We start from the raw sequence: 10,493 nt of genomic DNA on the forward strand, positions 1-10,493 counted from the left end.
TCTCATGAGCTGCAGCTTGGAGGCGAGCTTCCTCCATCCTCCTATCGTACTCGCTCGCCTCCTCCCTGGTTATAACATATCTCCCTTTTGTCTGAAAGTCAAATAAAGCAGGAGTAGGGAGAGCGACATGGAAGGTTCGCCATCTGTCAAAGATTAGTCGGTACTGGAGGGACTGATCGTTCCTCTCAACAAACTAATGACGAACCATAGCATTATAATCTAAATAAGCAGGAGGCAAATCAATATCATCTCTGTGTATGGGTATCTCAAGAAAATCAGCTAAACGGTTTGCATAAATTCGACCGAAGAAATCTCCATTAATACTATTATTATGCAACCTACGTGCAACAATGGCCCCCAAGTTATATTGTTTATCACCTAATAAAGCACTCTTGAGGGCACTAAGATCTGGAGCGCACATGTGACAAGCCTCATCCTTACCATTAATGCATCTACCAATAAAGAGAGCAAAATAATGTATGGCAGAAAAATGAATGCTCCCTATGGTGGCTTGCGTGATTTCTCTAGATTCCCCCACAGTGATACTAGCAAGAAATTGTTTAAATTCAGATTTGCGAGGCTCACTATCACTACCCCGCTGCGGGAGTTTACAAGCAGTATTAAAATCTTCTAAGTCCATAGTATAAGATTTGTCATAAAGATCAAATAGGACAGTGTGAGAATTGCATGAGGATGTAAATTTAAACCTTCTCACAAATGAATCAGTTAAGTAAAGGTATTGCCGACACTTATCTACCTCGAAGCTCTCCAGATCAGAGTTATGCACATATGCATCAAATTCTTCCTTGATGCATGCCCGAACCATGAAATCCTCTGACGGCCATTCACAAGGCCGCACTTGAGCCTCCCTTGGTAGTTCATTGTTCGGCTCGCGTATTGCGGGGCCTTGGGCCTTGCTTCCTTGAGGAACTACCTTGGTACATTTTCCTAAACATATTTATTCCTCTGAAAAATTTCTGATTTTTTTAGCGACTCAAAATAAAAGTGAACCAAACTCAACGAAATTGATAGCAACTACTCCTACAAGTGTCTAGAGCCTATATCATGCATTAAAACTACTTTTGACCACATAAATTTGACATGCAAGCTCAAGAACAGGGGTCACCTAAGCAGCAAAAATTTACAATAAATAAAGCACTAGAACAAAAACTAATTGGACCATTGGAGGAGTCACCTACCGAAGAACAATCCCCCAAAGCAGTTTTGCGAATGGAGCTTTGAGCAAGGAGATCGAAAATGGCAGCAATATGAGGAAGAACTCGGGTTTGAGCTGGTGGATGATTTTTTCTGGAGCAAGACGAAGTGTGTGGGTGCAAGGATAGTGGAAGGGACCCATGTGGGGTCCACGAGACAGGGGGCGCGCCCTCCACCCTCGTGGGCACATGGTGGGTCCCCCTGGTGTGTTCTTAGTGCCAATCATTCTTAAATATTTTGGAAAAAAACATATTTCATTTTCAGGGCATTTGGAGAACTTTTATTTTTGGGGTATTTTTTCATTGCAAGGATTATTCAGAAAACAGACAGAAGATACTATTTTTGCTTTATTTAATATAAATAACAGAAAGTAAAAGGAGGGTATAGAAGGTTGGGCTTTCTAACTTCATCCATCTCATGCTCATCAAAAGGAATCCACTAACAAGGTTGATCAAGTCTTGTGAACAAACTCATTTTGAATAACATGAAACCGGAGAAATTTCGTATAACACTAGGTTACCTCAACGGGGATATGCACATCCTCAACAATAAGAATATCATATTTCTTCTTGACAGTAGGAAGAGAAAATTCAAAACCTCCAATAGTGATTGTTGAAATTTTTCCAATGGAATTGATACAGTGGACTTGAGGTTGTTTCCTCGAAAAGTTTACCGTATGCTTATTACCATTAACATGAAAAGTGACATTGCCTTTGTTGCAATCAATAATAGCCCCTGCAGTATTCAAAAAGGGTCTACCAAGGATAATCAACATACTATCGTCCTCGGGAATATCAAGAATAACAAAGTCCGTTAAAATAGTAACGTTTCCAACCACAACAGGCACATCCTCACAAATACCGACAGGTATAGCAGTTGATTTATCAGCCATTTGCAAAGATATTTCAGTAGGTGTCAACTTATTCAAATCAAGTCTATGATATAAAGAGAGAGGCATAACACTAACACCGGCTCCAAGATCACATAAAGCAGTTTTAACATAGTTTGTTTTAATGGAGCATGGTATAGTTGGTACTCATGGATCTCCAAGTTTCTTTGGTATTCCACCCTTAAAAGTGTAATTAGCAAGCATGGTGAAAATTTCAGCTTTCGGTATCTTTCTTTTATTAGTAACAATATCTTTCATGTACTTAGCATAAGGATTCATTTTAAGCATATCAGTCAGACGCATACGCAAAAATATAGGTCTAATCATTTCAGCAAAGCGCTCAAAATCCTCATCATCCTTTTTCTTGGATGGTTTAGGAGGAAAAGGCATGGGTTTCTGAACCCATGGTTCTCTTTCCTTACCGTGCTTCCTAGCAACAAAGTCTCTCTTATCATAACGTTGATTCTTTGATTGTGGGTTATCAAGATCAACAGAAGCTTCAAACTCCACATGGGTTTCTACAGCATTATCATTGCTAGGTTGAGCATCAACATGAACATCATCATTAACATTATCACTAGGTTCATGTTCATTGCCAGATTGTGTTTCAGCATCAGAAATAGAAATATCATTGGGATTCTCAGGTGTGTCAACAATAGGTTCACTAGAAGCATGTAAAGTCCTATCATTTTTCTTCTTCTTCTTCTTCTTCTTCTTCTTCTTCTTCTTCTTCTTCTTAGAAGAACTGGGTGCATCAACAGTAGTTCTTTCAGAATCTTGCTCAATTCTCTTAGGGTGGCCCTCAGGATAGAAAGGTTCCTGAGTCATTTTACCCCCTCTAGTCATAACTCTAACAGCATTATCATTGTTCTTATTATTTAATTCATTGAGAAAATCATTCTGAGCTTTAAGTACTTGTTCTACTTGAGTGGTAACCATAGAAGCATGTTTACTAATAAGTTTAAGTTCGCCTTTAACTCTAGACATATAATCACTCAAGTGTTCAAGCATATTAGCATTGTGTTTCAATTGTCTACCAACATAAGCATTGAAGTTTTCTTGCTTAACAGTAAAATTATCAAACTCATCTAAGCATTGGCTAGCAGACTTATAACGAGGAATATCACCTTCATCAAATCTATAGAGAGAATTTACCTTTACTACCTGTGTCGGGTTATCAAGACCATGTATTTCTTCAATAGGTGGTAAATTCTTAACATCTTCAGCTTTAATACCTTTTTCTTTCATAGATTTCTTTGCCTCTTGCATATCTTCAGGACTGAGAAATAGAATACTCCTTTTCTTCGAAGTTGGCTTAGGAGTTGGTTCAGGAAGTGTCCAATCATTTTCATTACTCAACATATTATTCAATAACAATTCAGCTTGATCAACTGTTCTTTACCTGAAAACACAACCAGCACAACTATCCAGGTGGTCTCTGGAATCATCGGTTAGTCCATTATAAAAGATATCAAGTATTTCATTTTTCTTGATAGGATGATCAGGCAAAGACTTAAGTAATAGGAGAAGCCTCCCCCAAGCTTGTGGGAGACTCTCTTCTTCAATTTTAACAAAATTATATATTTCCCTTAAGGCAGCTTGTTTCTTATGAGCGGGAGATATTTAGCAGAGAAGTAATAAATCATATCCCGGGGACTACGCACACAACCAGGATCAAGAGAATTAAACCATGTTTTAGCGTCACCCTTTAATGAGAACGAAAACAACTTAAGGATAAAGTAATAGCGAGTTTTCTCATCATGAGTAAACAGGGTGGCTATATCATTTAATTTAGTAAGATGTGCCACAACAGTTTCAGATTTATAGCCATAAAAAGGATCAGATTCAAACAAAGTAATTAACTCAGGATCGACAGAGAAATCATAATCCTTATCTGTAATAAAGATATGTGAAGTAGCAAAAGCAGGGTCATATTTCATTCTAGCATTCAAAGACTTTTCTTTAAGCTTAGCTAATAATTTCTTAAGATCAGATCTATCATTGCAAGCAAGAAAGTCTCTAGCAGTTTCTTCATCCATAACATAACCCTCAGGCACAACAGGCAATTCATATCTAGGGGAGAATCTTCATCATCACTTCCATTAATATTATTAGTTTTAATAATTTCATTCTCTCTAACCCTAGCTAGTTGTTCATCAAGAAATTCACCTAGTGGCACGGTATTATAAAGCATAGAAGTAGTTTCATCATAAGTATCATGTAAAGCAGAAGTGGCATCATCAATAACATGCAACATATCAGAATGAATAGCAGGTGTAGGTGTTGCGAGTTTACTCAAAACAGAAGGTGAATCAAGTGCAGAGCTAGATGGCAGTTCCTTACCTCCCCTCATAGTTGAGGGAAAAATGTTGGTTCTTTGATCTTTCAAATTCTTCATAGTGACCAGCAGATATAAATCCCAAGTGACTCAAATAATAGAGCTATGCTCCCCAGCAACGGTGCCAGAAAATAGTCTTGATAACCCACAAGTATAGGGGATCGCAATAGTTTTCGAGGGTAGAGTATTCAACCCAAATTTATTGATTCGACACAAGGGGAGCCAAAGAATATTCTCAAGTATTAGCAGCTGAGTTGTCAATTCAACCACACCTGGAAACTTAATATCTACAGCAAAGTATTTAGTAGCAAAGTAATATGATAGTAGTGGTGACGGTAGCAAAAGTAATATTTTTGGTTTTATAGTGATTGTAACAGTAGCAACGAAAAAGTAAATAAGCGAAGATCAATATATGAAAAGCTCGTAGGCAATGGACTAGTGATGGATAATTATGTCGGATGCGATTCCTCATGCAATGGTTATAACATAGGGTGACACAGAACTAGCTCCAGTTCATCAATATAATGTAGGCATGTATTCTGAATATAGTCATACGTGCTTATGGAAAAGAACTTGCATGACATCTTTTGTCCTACCCTCCCGTGGCAGCGGGGTCCTATTGGAAACTAAGGGATATTAAGGCCTCCTTTTAATAGAGTACCAGACCAAAGCATTAACACTTAGTGAATACATGAACTCCTCAAACTATGGTCATCACCGGTAAGTGTCCCGATTATTGTCACTTCGGGGTTAACGAATCATAACACATAATATGTGACTATAGACTTGCAAGATAGGATCAAGAACTCACATATATTCATGAAAACATAATAGGTTCAGATCTGAAATCATGGCACTCGGGCCCTAGTGACAAGCATTAAGCATAGCAAAGTCATAGCAACATCAATCTCAGAACATAGTGGATACAAGGGATCAAACACTAATAAAACTAACTCGATTACATGATAAATCTCATCCAACCCATCACCGTCCAGCAAGCCTACGATGGAATTACTCACACACGACGGTGAGCATCATGAAATTGGTGATGGAGGAAGGTTGATGATGACGATGGCGACATATTCCCCTCTCCGGAGCCCCGAACGGACTCTAGATCAGCCCTCCCGAGAGAAATTAGGGCTTGGCGGTGGCTCGTATCGTAAAACATGATGAATCCTTCTCTCTGATTTGTTTCTTCCCGAACACGAATATATAGAGTAGGAGTTGAGGTCGAAGGAGCACTAGGGGGCCCACAAGGTAGGGGCGCACCTAGGGGGTAGGCGTGCCCCCCACCCTCATGGACAGGGTGTGGGCCCCCTGGCCTTGATTCTTTCGCCAGTATTTTTTATATATTCCAAAAATAATCTCCATTGATTTTCAGGTCATTCCAAGAACTTTTATTTCTGCACAAAAATAACACCATGGCAATTGTGCTGAAAACAGCGTCAGTCCGGGTTATTTCCATTCAAATCATGCAAGTTAGAGTCCAAAACAAGGGCAAAAGTGTTTGGAAAATTAGATACATTGGGGACATATCAGCCAACGTACATGTGAGATAACACACGTGGACACGAAGTGAAATAGCACATGGGGACAATTAGTGAAATTTCGAAATAGCACATAGTACGGGAAGAGTGGAGGAAGGGGAGGAAGAGGAAGGAGGGCCAGTGCCCCGGTAGGGGAAGGGGGGGAGGGAGGAGGGTTGGTGCCCAGTAGGGGAAGGGAGGAGGGGGAGGCTTACCGAGGCCCGGGACGGCGGCGACAGCGGGAAGAGGAGCGAGAGCGACGGTGAGAGAGTGAGGAAATTGTATGGGCAGGGAGAGTTGAGGGTGCTACGCTTAGTAGTAGCACGGGGCCAGATACCCGCACTACTGCTAAGCACCGTAGCTGTAGAGCGGGGTGTGTTGGCCGCATCACTACTAAGTGCGGCGCACCAACTGGCACTGTGTATCCATAGTAGTATTGCGGCTATATTGTTAGCTGTAGAGCGGTCTTTAGACCCAAGGCTGCTGCTGTGGCCTCTCCCAGGGGCATAGCGGGGACCACTTAGCGGTAGCGTGGTGTACCTGTGCCCACACTACTTCTAAAGTTGACCTGTAGCATTGTATTTTGCCACCATTTTACCCCACACCACTGTTAAGTGATCGCCTAAAGGGGTTTTCCCAGTAGTGCCACCTCCCCCTCTGCACGAGCAGGGGGGAGGATGAGCACGGACAACCTCGATACAAAGGAATACACAAAGACCCCATGTCAACATAGCTTCATGAATCTCGACACACCTATGCCAACTACACTGGCACACCAAGTAGCTAGGATCCAACCAGATACGGTGGGACTAAACCTTCACACGCCCTTCATTGATATTGGATGCATTATCGGGGCAGGGTCAGAGGGGAAAGGATTACTACTAACAAAACGAGCGTTGGAGTCGGTCCTCGGAGGCAATTTTCAGCCCATAACTAGTTGTCTATAATAAATCAATGGAGAAGGTCAGCAGTGTTGCCCTCCAGCATGTCCTCCACTGACAGGATCCATCAGCATGGGTTGTGGCATAGTTTTAAATAGCTGGCTATAGCTCCGCTATAACCCGCTATAGCCTTTTCAATAGGGTGCCGCTAAATGGTGGCCTTCACAAATAGCCCGCTATAGTTCCGCTGTAGCTGATTTGGAGGCCCGCCGCTATTTTCCATAGCCCGCTATTTAAAACATTGGTTATCGGTGGTTCCTTCACGGACCCGGGAGAATAATGTCGCCGCCAACCCCATCGCAACGCACAGTGAGATCCAGCATGGTACTAGCCTTCATTTCAATTTATATATTTTGGGTAAAATATATGCAATGGATTGATTTTAGGGTTGTGTTAATTATGTTTATGTTGTGGTTAGTTAGGTGCCTATCTTATTTGAACATAGTCATTAATTTGATATAATTTATGTGTTAAGATAACTTGATCAAATGCTTATGTGTAATTTGAAATGCGCATATTTTAATTTGAATGTGTATCATGGCTATGTTAAAAAATGTATGAAAGATAATCATGTATGTAGCTTCCACACCCATCTATACACACTCTTATTTATGACAACATAAACTTGTAATTCAGACTCAACTTTCTCGAACACTGTTGGGGATATAACTACTGGGTATGAACCGCCTAGGAGGGGTAGGGTTATACCACTGGCGGTTTACCAATGAAGATGGCGGATCATACGAGCCTGGTGACAGCCCAAGACCCAGAGGTGACTTACTGCCCAGGTGGATGAACCGCCATGTATGTGTGACTTGTATTGTAAGGCAGGCGTAGTTAGTCACCGAGCCAGACATGTTGTATAAGCTGGCCGGGACTCTGTAAGCCGCAGGGCGTCAACCTGTGTATATAAAGGGATGACCCGGCGGCGGTTTAGGACAAGAAACAAGAGATCGAGAACTAGGTCAAGCGTATTCGCTCCCTGGTAATTGAAACCCTAGCAATACAATCCCAAACTGGAGTAGGCCTTTACCTTCATCGTAAGGGGGCCGAACCAGTATAAACTCTCTGTGTCCTTTATCCCGTTAAACCCCTTTAAGCTAACCTAGTTGCGATGGCCCTGCACTAAGTCCTTCTACTAGGACATCTTCCTTGACAATTCCACGACAGTTGGCGCCCACCGTGGGGCCAGCACACGGTGGTTTCGAGTCCTTGAAGGGAAACTTCGAAGGGATCAAAGGATATGCTGTGGGCCGGATGACCAAGACTCATCGCGGCAAACTCTACATCGACGACGCAGGCTGGGGCCCCGAGGCCGGCTCAATCAAGTACGGGTACCGGGTCCCCTTCGGCAGAATCCACATCTTCATCGGCAAGATCGGCGAACTGGGCCCTGAGCCGGACATCTGCACCGACATCATCGAGACGGCTCAGCGTGCACGACCCGCCCCGGTTCAAACCGCCATGAAGCGTGCCTTCATTGGTTTCATCCACGGGACGGAAATTGGAGAAGGATCTTGATGACCCACAAGTATAGGGGATCTATCGTAGTCCTTTCGATAAGTAAGAGTGTCGATACCAATGAGGAGCAGAAGGAAATGATAAGGCCTCTTTTGGTTCATAGGATAGGATTATCGTAGGAATAGGAATTTTGTAGGAAATGATATGGCATGTATCTCAAATCCTATGAGTAGGAATAGGAAATGAGATGTCATTTGGTTGACACCAAAGGAATTTTTTCATTGAGTCTAGGCTCATTTTTTTCCTATGAAATGTGGAGAATAGGAACCAATCCTATGTAGGAATAGGAATCTATTCCTATGAACCAAAGGGATCTAAAGGAAAAAAACCTATAAGAATCCTATCCTCTAGAATTCCTATGAAATTCCTCCAAACCAAAGGAGGCCTTAGCAGTTTTCAGCAAGGTATTCTTTGCAAGCACTGAAATTACCGGTAATAGGTAATTTTTTGATAAGGTAATTTGTAACGGGTAACAAATAGTAAAAGTAAATAAGATGAAGCAAGATGGCCCAATCCTTTTTGTAGCAAAGGACAAGCCTGGACAAACTCTTATATGAAGGAAAACGCTCCCAAGGACACATGGAAATTATCATCAAGCTAGTTTTCATCACGCTCATATGATTCGCGTTCGTTACTTTGATAATTTGATATGTGGGTGGACCGGTGCTTGGGTGCTTCCCTTCCTTGGACAAGCATCCCACTTATGATTAACCTCTCTTGCAAGCATCTGCAACTATAAAAGAAGTATTAAGGTAAACCTAACCATAGCATGAAACATATGGATCCAAATTAGCCCCTTATGAAGCAACTCATAAACTAGGGTTTAAGCTTCTGTCACTCTAGCAACCCATCATCTACTTATTACTTCCCAATGCCTTCCTCTAGTCCCAAACAATGGTGAAGTGTCATGTAGTCGACGTTCACATGACACCACTAGAGGGAAGACAACATACATCTCATCAAACTATCGAAAGAATACCAAATTCACATGACTACTTACAGCAAGACTTCTCCCATGTCCTCAGGAACAAACGTAACTACTCACAAATCATATTCATGTTCATAATCAGAGGGGTATTAATATGCATAAAGGATCTAAACATACGATCTTCCACCGAATAAACCAACTAGCATCAACAACAAGGAGTAAACACTACTAGCAACCCACAGGTACCAATTTGAGGCTTTGGGACAAAGATTGGATACAAGAGATGAACTAGGGTTTGAGATGAGATGGTGTTGGTGAAGATGTTGATGGAGATTGATCCCCTCCCGATGAGAGGATCGATGGTGATGACGACGGTGAAGATTTCCCCCTCCCGGAGGAAAGTTTCCCTGGCAGAATAGCTCCGCCGGATCCCTAGATTGGTTCCGCCTCGTGGCGGCGGAGTTTCGTCCCGCGAGCTTGCTTATGATTTTTTTTCCGGACGAAAGACCTCATATAGCAGAAGATGGGCATCAGAGGGCTGCCATAGAGCCCATGAGGCAGGGGGCGCGCCCCGACCCTCATGGATGGTGGGTGGCCCCCCTCTGGTGCTTCCTTCACCCAATATTTTTTATATATTCTGAAACGTGCTCCCATGAAGTTTCAGGACTTTTGGAGTTGTGCAGAATAGGTGTCTAATATTTGCTCCTTTTCCAGCCCAGAATTCCAGCTGCCGGCATTCTCCCTCTTCATGTATTGTGACATCATGTGTAATAGCAGGTCATAATTCAATAAATATCGATATAAAAGCATGATGCAAAATGGACGTATCAACTCCCCCAAGCTTAGACCTCGCTTGTCCTCAAGCGGAAGCCGAAATCGAAAAATATGTCCACATGTTTAGAGATAGAGGTGTCGATAAAGTAAAATACGGACATGAGGGCATCATCATCATTTTTATAACATCAACATATATATATTGTCATATGATTTCTTATGCTAAAGTAACAATTCATTCACAATTTCAAGTATGAATCAGAAACTTCATGAAAAACTAACAAACTATAATCTTAGTAATTGAAGCAATTACAATTTATCATAACATCAAAAAGAGTCAATATAAGAGCTTTTCAGCAAG

The sequence above is a fragment of the Triticum aestivum genome, chromosome 3A, assembly GCF_018294505.1.
Source record: "Triticum aestivum cultivar Chinese Spring chromosome 3A, IWGSC CS RefSeq v2.1, whole genome shotgun sequence".
NCBI lineage: Eukaryota > Viridiplantae > Streptophyta > Magnoliopsida > Poales > Poaceae > Triticum > Triticum aestivum.